The sequence below is a fragment of the Eumetopias jubatus genome, unplaced genomic scaffold, assembly GCF_037043125.1.
Source record: "Eumetopias jubatus isolate StellerSeaLion01/CBP00866 unplaced genomic scaffold, mEumJub1_p1.0 scaffold_1, whole genome shotgun sequence".
NCBI classification, from domain to species: domain Eukaryota; kingdom Metazoa; phylum Chordata; class Mammalia; order Carnivora; family Otariidae; genus Eumetopias; species Eumetopias jubatus.
This window is the reverse complement of record NW_028274807.1, coordinates 139,808,666-139,829,942: the sequence shown is the minus strand read 5'-3', so window position 1 is coordinate 139,829,942 and position 21,277 is coordinate 139,808,666.

Genomic DNA, 21,277 nt, shown 5'->3' with positions numbered 1-21,277 from the left:
GCTGTTGGACAACTGCATAGAGCAAGAGATACATACTCAGCTGCCAACACCTAGAGCAAACCCACTCCAGGTGGAGAATGACCAAAACCTCTTTGATCGTTTCATGACCTGTGTCAAGTATGTTGAAAGCTTGTCAAAGTTTCCTCATTTCCAATGAGGCTTTCTTTGTGGATGCATTTTAGAATAGTTTGAACAGTATTTCATTGCTGAGAGGTGAAAAACGTGCTGTGTTTAGGGATATTTAAAATAGTTCTTTAGGGGAACCTGGGAGGCTCAGTCATAAAGCGTCTGCCTTCGCCTCAGGTCTTGATCCCTGGGGCCTGGGATGGAGCCCCACATCCGGCTCCCTGCTGGGCGGGAAGCCTGCTTCTCCCTCTGCCACTCCCCCTGCTTGTGTTCCCTCTCCCGCTATCCCTGTCTCTCTGTCGAATAAATAGATAAAAAATAAAAATAAATAAAAATAAAATTGTTCTTTATTTTCTGTGCCCACTTCCTAACCATTGTAGGATGGATACCCTAGATCAGGGATGCTCTATGAAAAGGGTCCATAATGTGTAGGAGATTAGAGAAAATGACTGCTATGTTTCTAAGATGATACTGTGATTGGAAAGGTTGTGGGTTTTTTTTTTTTTTTGGTTTAAGTTTTGCTTATTAATTTTGTTTTTTTAAGTGAAGTTTTAGGACCCAGACACAGGTACATATGGATGGCAATTTGGTATAATTTTTCTGAAGGGAAATATGATGTTACTCTTGAAAGCATAAAATTTTTGCATGCCATGTTCCGTAAGACTCTACTCCTAGAAATTCATCATTAGGAATAAATAAGGATGTACAGTAAGATTTATCTACAAGGATATTCATTGCAGTGTTGCTTATTCTAGTGAAAAACTGAAAATAAACAAAACCAAACTGAAATGTCTAACAAGATAGGAATGGTGAAATATTTTGTAAGTCTATAAGTGGAATATTGGTCAGACATTAAACCCTGGTTGTAAGTGAATGAGTGAATATTGTCAACAATGACAGTTATGATTTTAGATGCAAAAAAATCAGATGCACAAGATGAGAGATACAATAATAAAAATTAATATGTGGAGTCAACAGATGTAGGTTTGGAGCTAGACATTTCTTCTTGATAGTTATGTGATCTTGGATTTGGACTTCCAAATCCTCAACTGTGTAATTGGTTGATGTCATTTACCTCATAGTGCTGTGTTTTAAATGAAATGGTATTTGCGAAACACTTACTACAGTGCCTACTACATGGTAAAATCTCAATATGTTTTTCTCTCGGCAATCATTAAATTTATCAATGTTAATACCTACATATATTTAGGCTCTTGTCAAGAGTAATATACATTCCAGTATTAATAGCGGTTATTTTAATACAGGGATTACGGGTATCTTTTTAAAAATACAAGGTAATCAAAAGCAGAGGAATTTGTTTTTAATTTAATTTTCTTTTCACTAAAAACAAATAATTTCTAACTATTGACATAGGAAACCTCAAGACTTGGATGCTTTCTGCTCTAGTTGATTCACATGATCATCAACAAGACTTGCTGACCATTGGTGTCGCCCATGCGATAAAAAAGATAAATGACAGGGCATGGAGTTTGTCACCTCTGATATAAACTTAGATTTGTTTTGTAGTAACCAGGAGTCAAATCCAGCTCAGCAAAATATGCTGTTTAATACCAGGAGCTGATTGGTTGCTGCCCCTGACTTGTCTTGACAGCCTATTAAAAAAAGAAGAGAAGAGAGGAGGTACCAGAAGCTATATTTGTAACTTGATTAGTGAATTAAGAAGGAAGCCTAGCATTGAAGGGCCATGGGATTCAATGACCTTCACATCTACAGCAGTGGCCCCTCTGGGCCAGAGGTGGAGCTTTTGTAAAACTTATTGTGTGTTTTGAAATGTGGAGGAAATGTGGAGGAAAATATGATTTGCTTGTGTTTTCAGTTTAACTATCTTTAGAAATAAGAGTAAGTGTTTTAAAATCAATATATTCCAATAAGTTTGCATCTAAAGGAAATCCCTTGAATTTTGAGTTGTATTCTCTCCATTTGAAACTCTCTAGAGAAATTAAAATGCATTTCTCTGAGCCCCTGAGTTGATTTTCTGAAATCTGAGTAATTGGGGTGCCTTAAATGAATGGGATCACGGCAAGAAGGTGTTAATATCATGAATCCTTTGTGGAACATGTTCCAGTGACCTATTCTTCATAACAAACCACCCTAGAATTTCTTGGCTTAAAATAACAACAATCTTCTATTGGCCTGAATCTGGAATTTGGACAAGGCTCAGGGAAGAAGGCTTGCTTCGGGCCCTCTCAGTATCCACTCAGGGCCACTGGATTCAGAACTAGAGGATTCACTTCCCAAATGACTCACTCATGTGCTCAGCAGTCTCTGTTAACTATCGGTGTTCAACAGAACTGAGGGTCAAGAACCTCATTTTCCACATGGTGTCTCCATGTGCATCTCTCCATAGTTTCTCATAGATTTCCTCACTTCACGGCGTTTAGGTTCACAAAGAGAGCCCTGCTAGGAATCAAACCTTGCCTGGATAGTGAAAACCTGAACAGTTAAACATTGCCCATTATACAAATAATCTAGTCTTCATACGATTTTATAAATATTAATCCAGAATTCACTGGACAAAGTAAGCCAGTGAATCTAACTCATCCTTTGGATGAGTTAGGTAAATGGATCAATTTTTCTTCTATTTACTGAGATTATTTGGAATGTGAATTAGTGCACCCACTGTGGGAAACAATACAGAGATTACTAAAAATAATTAAAAATAGAACTATCACATGATCTACCAATTCCACTTGTGGGTATTTATCCAAAGGAAACAAAATCACTATCTCAAAAATATATCTGTACCCTCATGTTCATTGCAGCATTATTTCCAATAGCCCAGACCTGGAAACAACCTAAGTGTCTATTAATGGATGAATGCTAAAGAAACACACACACACACACACACACACACACACACACACACACACACACACACAAAATGGAATATTATTGAGCCATATAAAAGAAAGGAAATCCTATCATTTGTGACAACATGGATGGACCTTGAGGGCAATATGCTAAGTGAAATAAACCAGACAGAGAAAGACAAACACTGTATGATTTCGCTTCTATATAGAACCTAGAGAAACAAAACAAAACAAAAAGCAAAAAAAAAACACCAAAACCCTCTTAGGTTACAATGAACAGATTGGTGGTTGCCAGAGGCAGGGGCTGGGGGAGATGGGAGATATGGGTTTATTGGAGGACTATCCATTTATAAATTCATGATAATTTTCTCTGTGTGTGTGTGTGTGTGTGTGTGTGTGTGTGTGTGTGTATATATTTAAGGATGGTTCCACATAATAAAGACCAAATTCCCTATCATGGCTTTCATGGGCCTCTGCAATTTAACTTTCTTTCTAGCTCAATCTCATAGCTTCCTCTAGCTTCTCATGTTTATCCATCTTATCCGGGCCTTATGTTGACTCATATTCAGGCTAGTTATTGACAAGTTCGCCTCTCTTAGTAGACTTATAGTGGGGGACTAAAGTTCCTTGAGAGCAAGAGACTTTATTCCAATCAGTTTATGCCCCCACAACTGTCAGCCAAGCCATGCAAGGAGTGGGTGCTTATACATTCTTATTGAAAAGATGAATAATTCAACACCCCTTGCCTTTCCAATTCAATCATTCTATCTCCAAGATGGCAATATTGCTCTTGAGCTGCTCCACAGGGGAGCTAATTAATTCTCTGAAACTGGAAAATGTTTTGAAGTTCCACAGTACTTTGGAACCCTCAAGAACATTAATATGTGCAATAAAGACATTATTATTACTTCCCTGACACATAAATGGTGAATAATCCATTTTAATGTGTTTGTTTTGAATATACTCAACAAATTTGCAAGAAGTAATGTATCGTTGGCTCATTTCTACTAATGGACACCTTGTGTGGACTGAATAAGATGTGGCCTTTTCTGGCTCTATTGTTTGTTCATTTCTCTAGCTTTCAGAGCTGCTGTTATACGTGCTTCCTGCCAGAAAGGTACCCATGATATGACAGCCTTCTGGAGGTTCTACATCTTGACATATAGTATGGGTACTTATGAGATTCTGGGATTGCACGCTTAGTCCCCTAACCATACAATTTCTGTAGGAAATGTCTGGTAACTACAAAGCTGAGTGAGCCAATAGAGAATTCCGATCAGGTGGAGCTATCCGTTTCTTCTTGGGAATTCTGGAAAAGAAAACTGGGAAGATCGGGCTCATCTCTCTGTTGGCTAATGCTACAAGATATAAACCATCGGAGCCATGACCAGGCATGACATCTGCCATGTGGAGAAGGCCACACTGCATTGTGAATGGTACAGCTTTATCATTCACAATGTGAGTGAATGATAGTGAGAGGCAGAGAGATTCCCTGTGAGGTCTGAGTCCCTGGATCCAGCCATTTGGAAGTTCAGCATGTCTCTGCTTTTCCCTGCTTTTATTCATCCTCTCTTTTCAAGAAATCGCCTTTTTGCTTAAACTAGTTCAAATTTAGTTTCCATCAGTTGGGACCAAAAAAATTCCAACAAATGCAACATCAAAGAAAGATTTGAGAAATGCTTCTCATAATATGTTTGATTAAAAGGTTCGAGAGAGAGCAACTGGGGACACTTTGAGATGAGGCTTATACTTTGAGAAATTAAAAGCCCAGTGAATAATAGAAATGGAACCCTATTTTTTTCAGATAATAAAAAGAGGATCTGACATGTAAAAGCGGGATCCCAGTGTTTGTGATTTACTAGCATGTAGGCTTCATGAGGGTAGAAATTGGATTCTTTACCACTGTACACTGATGACTACAATAGAATTCTGTACTTAGTAGGGGTTTAATAAATATTTGTTCAATGATCTGATGCATTTATTTATTGCATCTCGTTATTCCTAGTCAAAATATGAAAAATGACTTCTTATTGAATTCACCCTATAAACCAGCCACTGTGCTCATTAGACCCATCATTTAGTTTATTACCAGACCTTGCAGTGGAGTTGGAGGTGACTATGGATTAAGAGAACTTGTTCTGAGATTAAATAGTTTGTTCAGTGTGCATGCAGATTCTACATGTTGAGGGTCAGGATTTGAACTTAGGAGCATCAGTCTCCAAAATGTGTGCTCTCTCTAATGTACCACATTCACATATTAACATCTAGGGCAGAGATCTCTTCTGGAGCAATAAACTAAAAGGGGATAGGGTTGGACTGGACTATTGCTTCACGTATAACTCCACCTCTAATTATCAAGGATTTAGTGAACACAGACTTAGTTCTCGTTCTATAGACAAGTAAGTGCAGGTCTACAGTGTTGCCTCCAGTACTTGCCAGTCAAAATCTCCTTAGAAAGTCTTATGATCAGGATGGATGCACTCCTCTTATTCCCCTTTTCTTTCCGTAAGGAAACTTCATTACAGCCCCAATCCCCTGCAACCCTTTGGCCTCACTGTTCCTAATCCCACAGCTTCTTACTGCAAGCACCTGCTACTCTATGCCTGGTCCCTTGAAGGGGAACCCCGGAAGTGTTAGGGGACTTACTCCCTACCCCCAAGACTGATGGGAATTGATGGATAAATACCCTACACACTACTCCTCTGTTGGTTTGACTCTACGGAATGTTCTACACTGTCTCCGAGAGGTCCTCAGTGTGCTTGTGCCCCAATTACCCATAACACCAATTTGCTCAAAAGTAAACCGTTTATTGGTTTCCTTCCCTTCCATGTCTCACTTCCCTAGACCTCTCCCCGAACTTTCCAAATAAACTACTCAAACTCTCACCTTTATCTCAAGGGTCTGCTTCTGGGCTAACTCGAGCTAAGTCATCTCTCTGACCCCTTTATCCTCATCCCTAAGGGAGAGGGTCAAATTACCTGACTGATGAGTTTGAAACAAGAAACTGAGCACTGTCTATTACTTCAACTCTTTTGAAGAGGACAAGTTCATAGGACGTGCATGTTTGGACTACTCTTTGCCATGGGCTTAAAGGCTTGCCTTCACGGGAATGTCTTCAGTTAGCAACTGGATGGATGAGTCAGTTTAATTCAGGAGTGATGTATTAGGACACTCCCCAGGTCTTTACAGATCTAAAATCATGCTCTCCAATCAGCTTTATCAGCAATATTTTGATAAAGTGGACATTTTGAGTCCATCAAGATTAGATTCACATGATTCATAAAAGCCAACATGTGGAAACAACCCAAATGAACATTAACTGATGAATAGATAGACAAAATATGCTATATCCACACAATGGAATATTATTTGCCCTTTAAAAGGCATGAAATAGTGATACCTGCTACAACGTAGATGGATCTTGAGAACATTATGGTAAGTAAAAGAATACACTCACAAAATACCACATATCCTATGATTCCATTCATATGCAATGGCTAGGAGCTCTGCAGAGACATAAGACAGATTAGTGGTTGCTTAGGGCTAGGGTGTGTGGAGGGGGAGTGGGGAAGGGAGGAGACAGCTAAAGGGTGTGGGGTTTCTTATTGAGGCAATAAGAATGTTCTAGAATTGACTGGAGTGATGGTTGCCTGTATCTCTTCATATAAAAACTATTGAAAGGTACACTTTATTACTTATTTATTTATTTATTTTTATTATTAACATGTAATGTATTATTTGTTTCAGGGGCACAGGTCTCTCAAAGTTAGGTCCCACCGTGATGCAAAATGCCGACATGAAGGGAGGCTGGGTTAAAGGTATATGAGAATGCTCTGTACTATCTTGGTAACTCTTTTGTAGATGTAAAACTATTTAAAAATAAACAGTTTTTAAAATTGGGTCTAAACTTGGGAAGGTTCTGACTTGGAAAGGTTCAAAACTTCTCTGACTCAGTTTCCCTACCTTAAGAGAGAACAGTACTATAATACTCATCTCATAAATCAACTGAGATAGTGTATATAACACTACTATATCTGGCAAATAACCTCTCTCTTTATCTAACTAAAATCAAGACCTAGGTGCATAAGGCAGAATCGTCAGTGTATCTCAGGCATCCCATTTTCCCCCAAGATCTCTGTTATCCTCCTATCTCCCCAGATATGAGGTTTGGCCTGACAAGGTGTGGTCAGAGTAGCACTCTTACTACTACAATTTAACAGGTATAATGAGCTAACTCAGTTTGCAATGCCAGAGATTTGGGGGTGGGGGGGAGAGGCCGAGAAGGTGGGTGACACTGACAATTGATGCCAAAGTGGCCCTCCTTAGCAATTAGTTGTTCTTGTTTCTTTTTCCTCCCATCATAGCTATTTTTGTTGTTATTTGTGTTTTGTGAAATGGTATCATTCCATCAGACCCACAAGTAAGCCTCAAGTTGCTGATGCAGACTTTCCTTTCCTCCTTCTGTAGCACTTATGGAAGCCAGCACAATATTTCTGCTGGCTGGTCTGGAGTCAGTTCTGTATCTAATTATGGGGTTGATTTTCTTCTTTTGTATTAAAGTTTTTTCCACCCACTGGGGGTGTTAGGGATGTGACAAGGAAGCTTTCCCTATGGTCCCTGTTTCATTGTAAGAAGCCAAGGGCATGGGGGAAATGCCCTTGTTGGAGTGGAGGCTGGGGTTTCAGTCCTTTCTCTAAATTTAAGGGACAAAGGAAGCCTCAGACAAGCCATTTAATTCCCCAGGCTTCTGTGTGTCCTTTATAAAATGAGAGGATTGGCCTAAATCATCTCTTCTATAACTCTTAATTCCTCCTAGGACTGACATGCTCCACCATGCAAGCATTTTCCTGAAGTTTACTGACAAGTAGTTGCCAAACACCAGAGGAGTGCTGATATGTAATTAGCTAATATTCTCTCTCATCTGTTTGCAGCATCTTGATGAGAAATCATCCCTGGGAGCAGCTCTCTGTTCTGGTGTATGCTCTGAGAACAGATTTAGAGAACACAGGAAGAGGGAATTACGGAGATAGCGGATCCCTCCAACACGGACAGGGATGGTGGCATTCTGTTACGATTCCGAAACATATACAGAGAACCCAATGGAAGGCTGATCTCAGTGCCCGGAAAAGGAGTATTACATAAGTGCAGTTTTACTTTCTGCGTTAATCTTTGCTGAGGTAATTGCCTTCGTTCTATTTTTCATGTGTTGTCGGCAATGCTGCATGGCCTACTGACAGTTGTTCAAAAAAATAGAGATCATACTCAAGAGGAGAGGTGCAATATTCACACATGGCCAAAGTTCTTTGAGCCACAGCACTCAATTCCTCAAGAGTTACATGGAGATAGGCACTGCTAGCATTTAGCAGGAAGCAAGATTGAGTTATGTTTCTAGGTTGTTGGGTGTATCTGGCACACACCTCTGGATGCAAGGAGTTATGCAACAATTTCAGCAAGGGGGGGGGAGCGGAGGGGCTTTTCAAAATGAAGGAAACTGAAAGTCTTATTCTTCTCTCTACTCACCATATATTCACCCTCAGCCTCCCTATGCATCACCAAATAGAACTAAGTATGCCACCTAAATATTCTCTCTAATTGTCCACACCACACTATCAGCCCCCTCTCCAGTGCTGTCTTGATTCAGAACATTATCATTTATCACCTGGGTACTGTACTACCCTCCTAAACGTCTCACTGTCCTCAGCTCAGCCTCCCTTCACTCTCAGCTCAGCAGCGGGAGCAATCCCCTAGCCTGCAAATGTGTTGGTCACACGCCTTGCTCAAAATTCTTCAGTGGTTCCTAATCAAACCTGAACTTCATCATACAGGCTATAAGTCTCACTATAATCTGTCTTCCAACTTCACTAGCTTCAGCCTCTGGCATTTCCTCTTCTTCTAGGGTCCAGCCAACCGTGCTCGCTTCGGCAGCACATATACTAAAATAGGGTCCAGCCAACCATAGCTGTTCATGGTTCTCCCTGGATTTACCACACTCTTGTGCCTCTCGCTGGGATATGGCCTGGCATCTCCAGCTCCTGCTTCCAGGTTCTCCTTACCTTTTAGGTGTCTCTCACCAACATCCTCCCCAAATTGCTTGTCCTAACTCACTAAGGACTACTTCCTTCTCATTTCCAATGTTCCATGTACATACTTTCAATATGGCTATAATCAAACTAGCATTTTCAGGGTGAATTCAAGTGCGATCATCTAAAGGCTGAGACCATGTGATGAATCTTCAACTCCTTAGCACCACACCAGATAAGAGGTGCTCAATAAATGCGTTAGGATGAGATGGAAAGAGCATTTTCTAAGCACCTAAGATATGATAGGCTCCACATTTGACTTTGGGGAGACACAGGACGGGAAGGGAAAGTAAGCAGCCTATGACTTACGTCTGGGAGAGTGATAAAAATAATGAGAGGATGGGCAGAGATATTAATAATAATAAATCATGCATATTGACAAGTCAATAAGCCAGAAAGTCCTTGAGTCTTGGGTAAAATTTAATAAATCATGGAAGGAAAAGCAAACTAAGGGTATTATTAAGGAAATAAGAACTTTGACTCCAAATGACTCCCACTCCCTCGGTGAGTGGAAGGCCCCTGGAGTTCTCACTATTAAAGCCTACTGGCATATTTGAGAATGGCCATGATAATCAAGCATCTAGCCTATGGAGTGGATCCAGAAATGTAGATGTTCCAAAACAGGGGAATCCCTGTAATCATTTCTCATGATCTGTAGAGATGTTAAAAGGAATTCTTAAGTGGGTGACTTTACACCTATAGAATTTAATCATAGCTCCCAGCAAAATTATTCTCTTATTCTCCTTAGCATCAAAGACTGACTTTTAGTGGGGAGCGTTGGGAGGTAAAGCAAGACAAGTAGCAGACAGGAAATTATAATGAGACTTGAAGATTATATTATGGAGTTAATATTTTATCAGGAACCACTGAAGAGTTCTGAACAGGTATGTCACAGTCACCTTTGCAGGCCAGGCCAGGAGTCTTGACTGCTGTATGCAAGACGGATGGGAGGTATAAATAGAGGGGTGGGGATAGTGAGAGCATTTAGGACTCTAGACAATAATCAAGGTGAGAAATGTCGGTGTTTAGACAACAGAAGGGTGGATGGGGAGACATATAGACAATTCTAAGGTAAATTAAGGCATCTGATGTTATCTACGTGACACATTATATGACGGATTCCAATTTCCCCTTCCATGTGCTAACTCAGTGGGGTATTCCTAGCCCATCAAGATTCCTGTGGCCAATAGAACCCCAGCACCACTGTGATAAATGCAGTTGGCTGCCTAGCCAAATGACCCTTCTCCTCCCCACCATTCTTACAGTGGAGCTCATACCTCACTGTAGAAGCTGAAAACCTGCTTACCCAGCAGACTTTGCAGTGAAAGGTGGGCATCAGACATGATTGCAGTCAGTGGAAAATAAGGAGAAGCTTGCTGCTAGGAATTTTTTAGTCAAGGCCTTTCTCCCTATAAAAAGAATCACAAGAGGAACAATATCTTTTTTCTAATGGTCATTCACCTTGTCATGCCTGTGTGTGATGCCTAGAACCATGGCAGCCATCTTGAGGTCATGAGAGAAAAGCATGAAGACAGAAGCCATTATGTTGAGGATCAGAGAAGAAGAATGGAAAGGACCTGACTCCTTATTGATGTCATTTGAGCTTTTAAACCCACCCTGAAACCACCTACTTCCCAACTTTTGTTCTATGAAATACTATAAAGCCTTGTTTTGGGTTTTTTTGGTTTGTTTTTAAAGATTTTATTTATTTATTTGACAGAGAGAAAGATAGCAAGAGCAGGAACACAAGCAGGGGGAGTGGGAGAGGGAGAATCAGGCTTCCCGCTGAGCAGGAAGCCCAATGCGGGGCTCGATCCCAGGACCCTGGGATCATGATCTGAGCCAAAGGCAGACGCCCAATGACTGAGCCACCCAGGCGCCCCAATAAAGCCTTGTTTTAAAAGTTCTTGCTACTCAAAGGGTAGTCAGTGGACCAACTCTATCAGCGTAAACTGGAACTTGTTAAAACACCAGAATCTTGGGCACTATTCCAGAAAGACTGACTCAGAATCTGCATTTTAACAAGATCCCCAGCACCCATTTAAGCCACTTTTAAGTGAGTATTCTGTTACTTTCCTTTGAGGCATCCTAAAGAATATACTCAGTAATACAGTTCCTTTTTTAACTAGAATTAATTGTACTTTCTCCTGTTATTCCGCAATATTTGACCACCCCTCTATCACAGTATGCATTTTATTTTGTCAAATACACGTAGCGTCGTTAGAACTACCTGTGGCAGTCTGACCCATACAACTTCATGAATTCCTTAAGAGTAGGCCCTACATCCTACTGACCTTTCTATTCCCTTTTCTGCCCAGCATTAAGCTCCACAAAAGCAAATATTCAAATATTTGTTGAATGAAAGAATAAAAGGAGTAATCATTTCTTTGTAATTCCTCCGGCCAATGAGAATTTTAGAACCTCCAATAGGAAGCCATAATGGACTCAAAGGTATGCTCGTGATCTGCCTTGGACAATAAATGTATTCTGTTTTCTTATTCAAAGATTTTTCCAGGCAGAGCCTTGCTCAAAAGAGCTCTTCAGAGGCAAAATGCTCAATAAATCTTGGGTCTTCTTCATGGTGGGTAACATGCTTGCCATCTTCCTAAAGCTTAATTGCCTTATTGTCACTGGAATAATGAAAGTCATCTTAGGGTTACCTTGGTCCAAGTCACCAGATCCAGCCCTCTTGGGACCACTCTATTCATATACTGATGGATTTAAAGTAATCAATGCTACAAATTAACCCACCATTTAGCAGCAAGCATTGACCACTGAATATGGCCAGGAAGGAAGTTTCTGGCCATCCAGAGTTCAAGGAAAAGCCAAAAAAGAGGCAGGCACATTCAGCTGACTCTGCTTTCCTTAAAAGGCTCTGGCAGTGGCCAGGCTGGGAGAAGCTAGAATGCGGGGATAAATATAGAAAATTGATTTATCTTTTTCATTTAATAAAAAGCATCCATAGATTTCATAAAGTAGAAACCCTGCATATAGGTCATCCAAACAGAGGGCACACACACGCTTTTAGTAATCTTACAACACCTACACAAACACATCGCCATGGGGTTTGACTTTCTGTTTTATCCACTATTTTGTAAACACACCTTCACAGCCCACCATGTATCTGCATGCTGGTCTGCTCCCTCAATATCTGGCAAAACAACAGTCATTTAGGTGTGGTAAGTAAAACCCAAAACCTAAGGTGAAGAGATAGGATCTGTTCCCGACTCCATGCTGGTTAAAGGTGAGGAGTGAACCTATCCCAGCCTGTTTGTTCAAATGAGTGCCATCCTTCTGACTGTGAACACTCCTCAATCTCAAATTTTAGACTGGATAAGAAAAACCATACACTGATTTAGAGGAAATCGTTTCACAAAATTCATGGGAATTATATGAGATAATTTAGAAGAGGTTGCACTGAATTCTGTCTGTTACAACAATTTCATTTATTTACTGACAGCTCTAATTGGGCAAAGGAGCAAACGTGATGTAGCAAAATAATCCCTAGCAGTGCCTGCCATAATTCAATATTGTCAACTGAAAGCTAAACTTTATTGGACCAAATTGCCCAATAAGGGCCACAGAATACCACACATGGACAGCTGTGGTTTTAAGTCCGCAATTGACTTTGCAAATAGGAAAATTGCAGAAGCTATTTCAGAATCTGGGAATGCTTATTAGCAAATTTTGCCTGTTCAAATTATGGCCTAGATTGAGAAAATCAGTCTTATAATTGTTGGGGGCATTTCTTTCACTCCCAGAAGAAAAACTAATTTTATGTTTATATTAATAAGATTTTTTGAGACTATTCATTTGGAATTCAGTGGAAGTTAATTCCCCAGAAAGGAGTTGGTTAACCAATTTATAGAGTTTCCAATTTGGGTTAACAGACATCTTACTCGTACTTATGATAAATGCACAACAAGAAAGAGAGCCCTGAGGAGTTAGTGGCTTGTCCGAGATCCCTCAGTTAGAAGCAGAACTAGGACCACAGCCTCATGACCCCTCTTAAAGCAGCGGTACTGATCCGTTGGTAATTTTGCCCCTCTAAGAGATACTGAACAATGTCTGGATACATTTTTGGTTGTCACACTAGGAAAGAGCTGCTGCTTACATCTAGTGAGTCAGGGCCAGGAATGCTGCTAAACATCCTCTAGGGCACAAAACAGTTCCCCAGCGTGTAGTGATGAGGCTAAGAAACTCAGGGATAGATGTATCATTTAAATGATATTTGCATATGCACGTGCAAACACAAAAGTCACAAGAAGATAGGATAGATACATTATGTCTAACACTTTTTATAAGCAAAATGGGAACAGTAAGGACAACAGAAAACCTTCAAGTTTCCCCTAACACTTCTCTTTTGCTCCTTTCACTTCCAACACCCGCACATCCTGCCAGCCCCTCTTTCAAATAATATTCCCAAAACAGCTGCTTTGGGCCACCTCCATGGAGACCTCCCAGCTCTGGCCATCACTCTCTTTCTCCTGGACCACTGCAACATTCGAAATGGTTCATCTTCAACTCTCCCCCTGTTCAATGTTTTCTACTCAGCAGTCACAGTGACCTTACAAAAGTAAACCTGATCATGTCCCTTCTTTGTATAAAGCTTAGGCTCCACTGGGATGGGCCCCATATCCCAGCATGCTGTTGCAAATGAGTAGGGCATATCTGTGGTTGTCATTATAAGTTGGGGAGCTACTAGACTTTAGTACCTGGGGGCAGCAGAAACGTATCAGGAAATCTATCACCCCGTAACGGGAAGGATTGTGAAGAACTGACTTGCCCAAGCTGTTGAGCACCTCTGATGAGATGCGTCGGCCTCACTGCCTACCCGCTCTCCAGCTTGCTCTCTGTGCTCCAGCCAGTGTATTTGGTGTTCCTTGAAACTGCCAGGCATGTTTCATTCTCAGGGATGGGGCACTGGTTGCTCCCCACCTCAAAAACTTCGTCGCCCATATCCGGATGCCTTGTTCCCTTTCTTCTTTCAGGTCTCAGCTAAACTGTCATCTGATCAGAGAAACAGCACATCGCCCTCTTATCTAAATTAGCATTCTCTTCATTAAGGCGAGGTGTTATTCTAACCAATGTTTCTTCCTTTCATTTATCAATATCTGATGCTATTATCTAACATATTTTTCAGTGTATTCTGTCTCTTATCTGTCTCTCCTTTCGAGAGCGAGGTCCAAGAGGGCAGAGGTTTTTGTCCGTTTTGCTCATCTTTGTATCTGCAGTGCCTAGAACAGCACCTGGCACACAGAAGGGACTAGACAATATCTGAAAAATGAAGAAAATGAATGCATGTCTTTACTTAGCCCGAAAATTATCCCTCTGGAAACATATGATCAGAATAGAGAGAATAATCATCAATTTTCCTTTAATTTGACAGCTGTATATTTTCTTAAAAACCTAACACTACTGGCGGAAAAAAAAAAAAAACCTGCATTCACCAAGGACTGCTTGGAAAATTATACTTAGGAAACAGTCTTAATTATTTGGTCACCATAATCTGTCTTTGTGGACTGAGTAGTATAAATAGGTCAAGCTATTTTTCAAGAACTTCAGGAATCATGGAAGAAAAAGATCTATTCACATAAGATATCATTGAGAATCTTTTTAAGGGATGCAAAGTTTCATGGGCTATTTTGTGCTGACAATCTTAAACATATAAATTTAACAACAATGGTGAAGAAGAATTCCTCCCCATTAACTTTGGTGGGAGCTGGGCATCTGGCAAAACTGTGATTGCCCTGAAGCCTAGTTTCAGGCCCAGGAAACAAACTGCTCCTCTCAGGGAAAAAGTATGAGTTTGGAGAGACAACCCTTTGATGAGTAGGCAGAAGTCAGCTTCCTCTCTATCTTTCTGAGCTCTGACTCGCCCCTGTGTCTCCATTAGCCTCCTGGCTAACAAACAATAGGGATGTGGCAAAGCAAGGAGGTTGCTGTTGTGGGGAAGGAAGCACCCGTAACACTCATTGCCATTTGAAATTGTTGGCCCCATGTGTTTTGGGTCAGGTTCCATAGACCCAGAGCCCCAGTGTAATTTCTGTGCAAGTGATTTATTGGGGGCTCCTCTCAGAAGAAGGGCAGTATAGGAAGCCGGAAAAATCAGGGGAAGAAATCTAAGCAAGGAGGTAATTTTCGGCTGGGATTTAGCTTCAGCCTGATCCCCTGGGGAGATCTGGAATGCAAAGTGTACCAAGGATTTGGTCCTCCCGGGGCAAGGAGACCTGCTTTTCATAACCCTTTGTCAGTCAGTCTTGGGCCTTTGACTGCTCAGTAGGATGGGACATGACCCCCCTGGGGGCAGCTGTGCACCCCAAGCAGCCAACAATCACAGAGGCTGTGAGTGGGGTGCCCCTATCCTGTGAAGGGGATTTAGATGAGACACCAACAGCATTTGCTTTATGTCTGCTAGAGTCCGAAAGAGACATGAATCACAGTTTAAAAAAAAAAAAATACCCCAAAGCACTTTCTCTAAGTATCATGCTTTGGCACAGCATTATTCACAGTGGCCTTGAGAATCATGTCTGGCATCTTGAGTTTCTTCTGAGGGAACTCTGCTAATGTAGGGCAATGTCGACATGGTATTTGCAATGCCGAATAACAAACATCTCCTTTTCTCCTTGAAATGTTCCAAGCATCTTACAAAGAGCCATATTAATAAGTCTCAGAGAACGGTGGAAGAGGTTAAGAATAGATGTTAAAACATCTAACGTAAAGATTTGAGAAAGGAGTTCATTTTATCAGCAAATTTGAGTAATAATCAACTGAAGTCACTGCAGCAAATCATTTAGAAATGATGCTTGCAGATATTTTCTTTTCACTTGTTTTCCTTTTTTAAAAAAGATTTTATTTATTTATTTGAGAAAGAGAGAGAGTGCGTGCATGGGGGTGGGGAGGGAGTGGGGGGGTGTAGAGGGAGAGGAAGAAGCGGACTCCCTGCTGAGCAGGAAGCCCATCTCAGGGCTTGATCCCAGGACCCTGAGATCATGACTTGAGCTGAAGGCAGATGTTTAACTGACTGAGCCACCCAGGCAGGTGCCCCATTCACTTGTTTTCCTTAACAAACAAACAAACAAACAAATAAAAATATCTCTGAAGCAGCATCATCTAGTCCAGGATTCTCAATCCTAGCACTATTTACATGTTGGGACAGAGAATCTGGGGCTCTTCTGTGCATCGTAGGATGTTTACCAGCATCCTGGCCTTTATCTACTGGATGTCAGTGGTACCCCTGATCCCTCTCCACCCCTCACGTTGCCAAATGTCCCTTAAGGACAAAATTGCCCCCACTTGAGAACCATTGGTAAAGCCAAAGTAACTCAGGATCATCTTTGGAATCATGGCAGGGCCATAGACTGTGTGTCTTGAGCAAGTTTTTTAGAAAGTTATTCTAAATCTTGGTTTAGTCATATGTGAAATGAGAAAAATACCTAGCTTATGGGACTGTTATAATGATTTCAGTGAAAAACAGCAGTGTGGCACAGAAACTGGCACATTGGCCAGTGCATATGTAGCTCTCTTCCTTTCCTTCTGGACTAAAAACTTGCAAAATGTTTTTGAGGGGCACCTGGGTGGCCCAGTCAGTTAAGCCTCTGTCCCTTGGTTTTGGCTCAGGTCATGGTCTCCCAGTTGTGAGATCAAGCCCCCTGCATCCTGCTCTGAGCTTAGCATGGAGTCTGCTTGAGATTCTCTCTCCTTCTACCTCTCTGCCCCCTTTCTTTCTCACTCTCTCTCTCTAATAAATAAATCATTAAAAAATTGTTTTTGCATTCTTATGGGTACAAAAGTGATAAAAGGATCACTTTATATGAATTAGGACAAGAAGTATGGTTGCACTTCAAAGATCTAAGTTTGAGAGAGAAAAAAGAAAACCCTAATTCCTTCTAATTGGAAAAGATGTCATTCCCACTTGTCCTCCTTCAGGTTTTACTGAATATTCTTTGGGGAAATCATACTGGAAATTTAAGTAGGCACTTACAATAACTAACCTTTTCTGAATGATTACATGTGTACCAGATACTATTCTAAGAAGTTTATATGGATTATCTTCTGAATAAGATACTAGTATATCTACTCGATTTATAGATGAGAAGTAGAAGAGAAAGGTGAAGCAATTTCCCCCAAAGAACAGAAAATGGTGGTGTTAGAATTTATATTGGAAAGGTCTATTGGAAAGTAGAAGAGCCAGGTCAGCACCTACAAGGACACTTGGTGGTTTGAAGAGGGGAACACACCAAGAAGCACAGCCATAATATGTTGCCAACCCTTTGCTGACCCACCTCTGAAGTCCAGTCCTGGAGGCACACTTCTTCCTTAAATTAAGACCTTAGAGGGCCTAGGCATGGAAGTGTTGCTGTCACACGGCATATGTAATTCAAATTAAAACGATAAAAAATATGAAATTTAGGATACCCCAAGAAAGTCTTAATTTTTTCCCATGATGAATATATTGATGCTTTTTTTGAAACATCTAATATCACATTTTTTGACAAATATTTTCCCCATATTTAGCTTGGCTACTGTGGATCTCATACTGATAACCTGAGGGTTTTCATCTTCCCGCAAATGTCTCGATATTGAATCAGTGATCTTGACCTTGACCCTGGATTGGAAAACTTCGCTTTACTCTCTTAACCCTATTTAGATCCCCTCATTTGTACCCTCCATGTTCCTTTTGATCTAGGGCAGACACCAGCAGATGTTTTCTTTAAAGGGATAGATAGTAAATGGATTAGGCTGTGTGGGCCATGGGGTGGGTCTCAGTCACAGTCAATTCTACTACTATCGTTCAAAAGCAGCCACAGACAGCACATAAAGAAATTGACATGTCTCTGTTCCAATAATGTTATATTTACAAAAAAAAAGAGAAAAAGGTGATGGTCCAGATTTGGGCCATGGGCCATTGTTCGCTGATCTCTGATCAAGGGTACTGTCATGCAACATTATGCAAAATTACACAATAAAAACAACAAGGCTTATGGGGAATAATAGAATTAGGAGAACAAGAGTCAAAAACTTCATCAGTGACACAGCAAAAGATAGGAACCTAATAAAAATTCTGTCACAGTTTACACATGTTAAATCGTTAAGAAACACACAAATACTACAAGAAATATTGAAAAATACCTAAAGTTTGCCTGTAGAAAGGTGCTTTGGAACCACTACACTTTGTGAGTTATTGTAAAGTGGTAGAAAGATCACTCAGAAAGTTGTAATACCAGGTGTGGATGTGTGACTCAGGATACATGTGGTTTAGCCCACGCTAGCTTGTAGATGTGTGAGGCACATATGGGGGGAGGGTTGATATCCCTGTGTGGCTTGGTTCAGCGGGGTAGAGTTTTCTGCATTAACAGAGTGCTTCCTGTGGATGAGATCACACATAAGCAAACACAAGATTCTTGTTATGCTCAAATTGTTCCTCCATACATTACTATCACTGGAACAAAGTCAAGGTTTCAAAATGAGTGTTATAGCAGAACTGATGCCTCACGGGCATCTCAATGTTAACACATCAGACCATAATATGTCCAACTGTTCTTCTTTGCAAAGTCTTGCTTTCTCCATAAAGGCTGTTGATGCCATCAACAACTATCCAACTGCCTTAAACAAAAACTTCGACATGATCCTCAACTACTTCTGTCTCACTCACTACATTCAGTCAGTCTTCAGCTGCTGTGTTACCTTATAAATATGTCTCAAATTCATCCTCTCTTCTCCATTGTGCATGTGTTCAGGCTTACCATCTCTCGCCAGAACTCTCACAAAGTCTTTTTTTTTTTTTTTTTTTTTTTGCTTCCATTCCCATCTCCCTACTCCCAATCTTCTGTGTAACCATCATAGCGATCTTTCTTGGAGCTCTAAAAGTAAAGGCATCGAGCTTAAGTCCTTACTTTGCCCTGCTATCTGGATGATCTTGAGTAACTTACTTAATCTTTCTACCCCTCAGTTTCCTCATTTAGAAAATGGGAATGCTAATACATCTTGTGTCATAGGATTGGTGTCAGGATGAAATGTATAAAATGCTTAACAAAGTCCAGTATATTATTATTATTATTATACACACTCAGTAAAATGGTAGTTATGTTCAATACCATTAATATAGTCATGAGTATCACTTATCAGCATCGTTATTGCCATCATCAGGATAGCATCATTCTGGATGAGTTTTCCCAAGCTGACATACTGGACGTTAACCCTTTATGGCATTCACTTGAATTCAGTGCAAAGTAAGTGATACTTATTTTGTGCCTACTGCATCCAGAGCAGCATCAGGGTAGATACACAGTTGAATGTTAACACCTAGGCTGACAAAAATATCATAGTAATATCTCCAATTTAAAGCAGATTGTCATGATGGCTATGAATAAAGTACAAAGGGAATATAGACAAAGAGAAATTCTAGGGGAGGATTTGGGAGGCCTTTGGGGAGAAGATAGGATTTGACTAGTCCTGAAGGATAGGAAGGGTCTTTAGAGGCAGTTATGAGGAATATGCTCCACTTGGAACCATCCAGGGTTGGGTGTGGCTTGAAAAGGGCAGGTCTTCTGTTGTGGCTGCAGTGGGCATGAGGTGGGAAGAGGGGATAGAACACGGTTCGCTGATGTATTGGGTTGCAATGAGGGGTCAGTGGGTACTACTCAGTCTACTTCAAAGTGAAGTCCAAGTCCACTCATTTCATTCATCTTCATTTCCACCATTGGGAAGTAGACTGAGCTGTAGCAGTCTCTGGGGATAAGGTGTTCCAGGTGGAGGAAGGCACAGGCCAAAGCTCAGTGGTGGAGATATGCTGTGACTCTTTGTGAGTTGCCTCTAAACTGGAGTGGCTTGAGCACAAGGTCCAGGGGTAGAAAAGGAGTACATAGGAATAGGAATTATTATTTTTTTAATGTATCAGGCTTTTTCGAGGGAAGAGTATGAGAAGATGATGTCTTGCCTTTCTAAACCAGCTGAGCCAAGACCATCCTCTATGATCATGAGTTTCCAGAGGGTAACAGTGATGGGTTGACCTTGAGAGCTTTTTCCCACTTGAGTGAGTGTGCCCCAGTCCAAGAGCAACCCCTGTATCTTGCTTCCACCCGTTTTATGCTGAGCTCACCAGAAATGTCAGCCCCAAGTTTCACTCACTGAAGTCACTCCCAGTGAGACCAAAATCCAAAGCATTCCTGGAAATGTGTTTGACATTAACAATTGAATTTCTAGTGTCTGAGATGTGCTTGCCCCATGGATGTTTGCTTGCAAGAGCACATAGGAAAGACCAATAGAGGGCGGGTTGTTCATCCTGAGAGCCCGGGGCACACTCTGTCTGGGTCACAGAGGTGTCAGTGTAGGGTCAGACGGGGTCAGGCAAACAAGTCTCTGGTAGTATGGCCTGAGGGCACTGTCCTTTTCTAGAACTTTCTCAAACTGCTTTCTGCAACAACAGAAGATATGTGGCTAAGAACTGACAAAATTCATTATCTTCTATTTCCTAACCTGGGTAAACCAGAGATATAATAATTAGTAACCAGGCACTGAAATATGACAACACAGAGAGATACTGGCAACATCGCTTCCTCACGCTGGGGAGAGAAGCAGACAGTGTGCCTGGCAGGGGCTTGGTAGATAAACCACCCAGCATTCATGCCCCTGTACAGAGATGAGTCAGAGGTGCCCTGCACTGTCTCCTGAGTTCCAGAAGGGCCAGTGTCCCACAGCAGGACCCTGATAGAGAACACACCCTCTACTGGCTGCCCCACATATTTACTCATTTCATTCTCACATCACTATAATGATCTGGGTACTGATATTCATCCCCAGTTATAGATGAGGAAAGCAAGGAATGAAACCTTGATTACCTTGCCCAAGGTCACACGACTGGTTAGTAGAGGAGCCAGGTCAGGCAGCCTGGCATAAGAATTGATGCTATTTTTCATATAAGGAATCTAGGCTCAGAGAGGTTAGTCAACTTGCCAAAAGTTACACAGATGGCAAGTGACAAGGCTGACATCAGAACTCATGTCCATTTGCAGCCAATGCACTTTACCTACTAATTAGCAAAAATCCTCCCAGAGGTCCCTTCATGCATGCATCCTCCCATTTGATTCTCTGAAGGAGTAAGCCTGGAAATGTCACCTGGAGCCCCTTCCAGTGGTACTTGGCCTCACTCCACTCTACAATCTTGTGCTGAGAAAGACACAAACCCCATGAGGTATGGTTGGAGGGAACCCCCAAGCCACCATGTAGCCTGAAGCTACC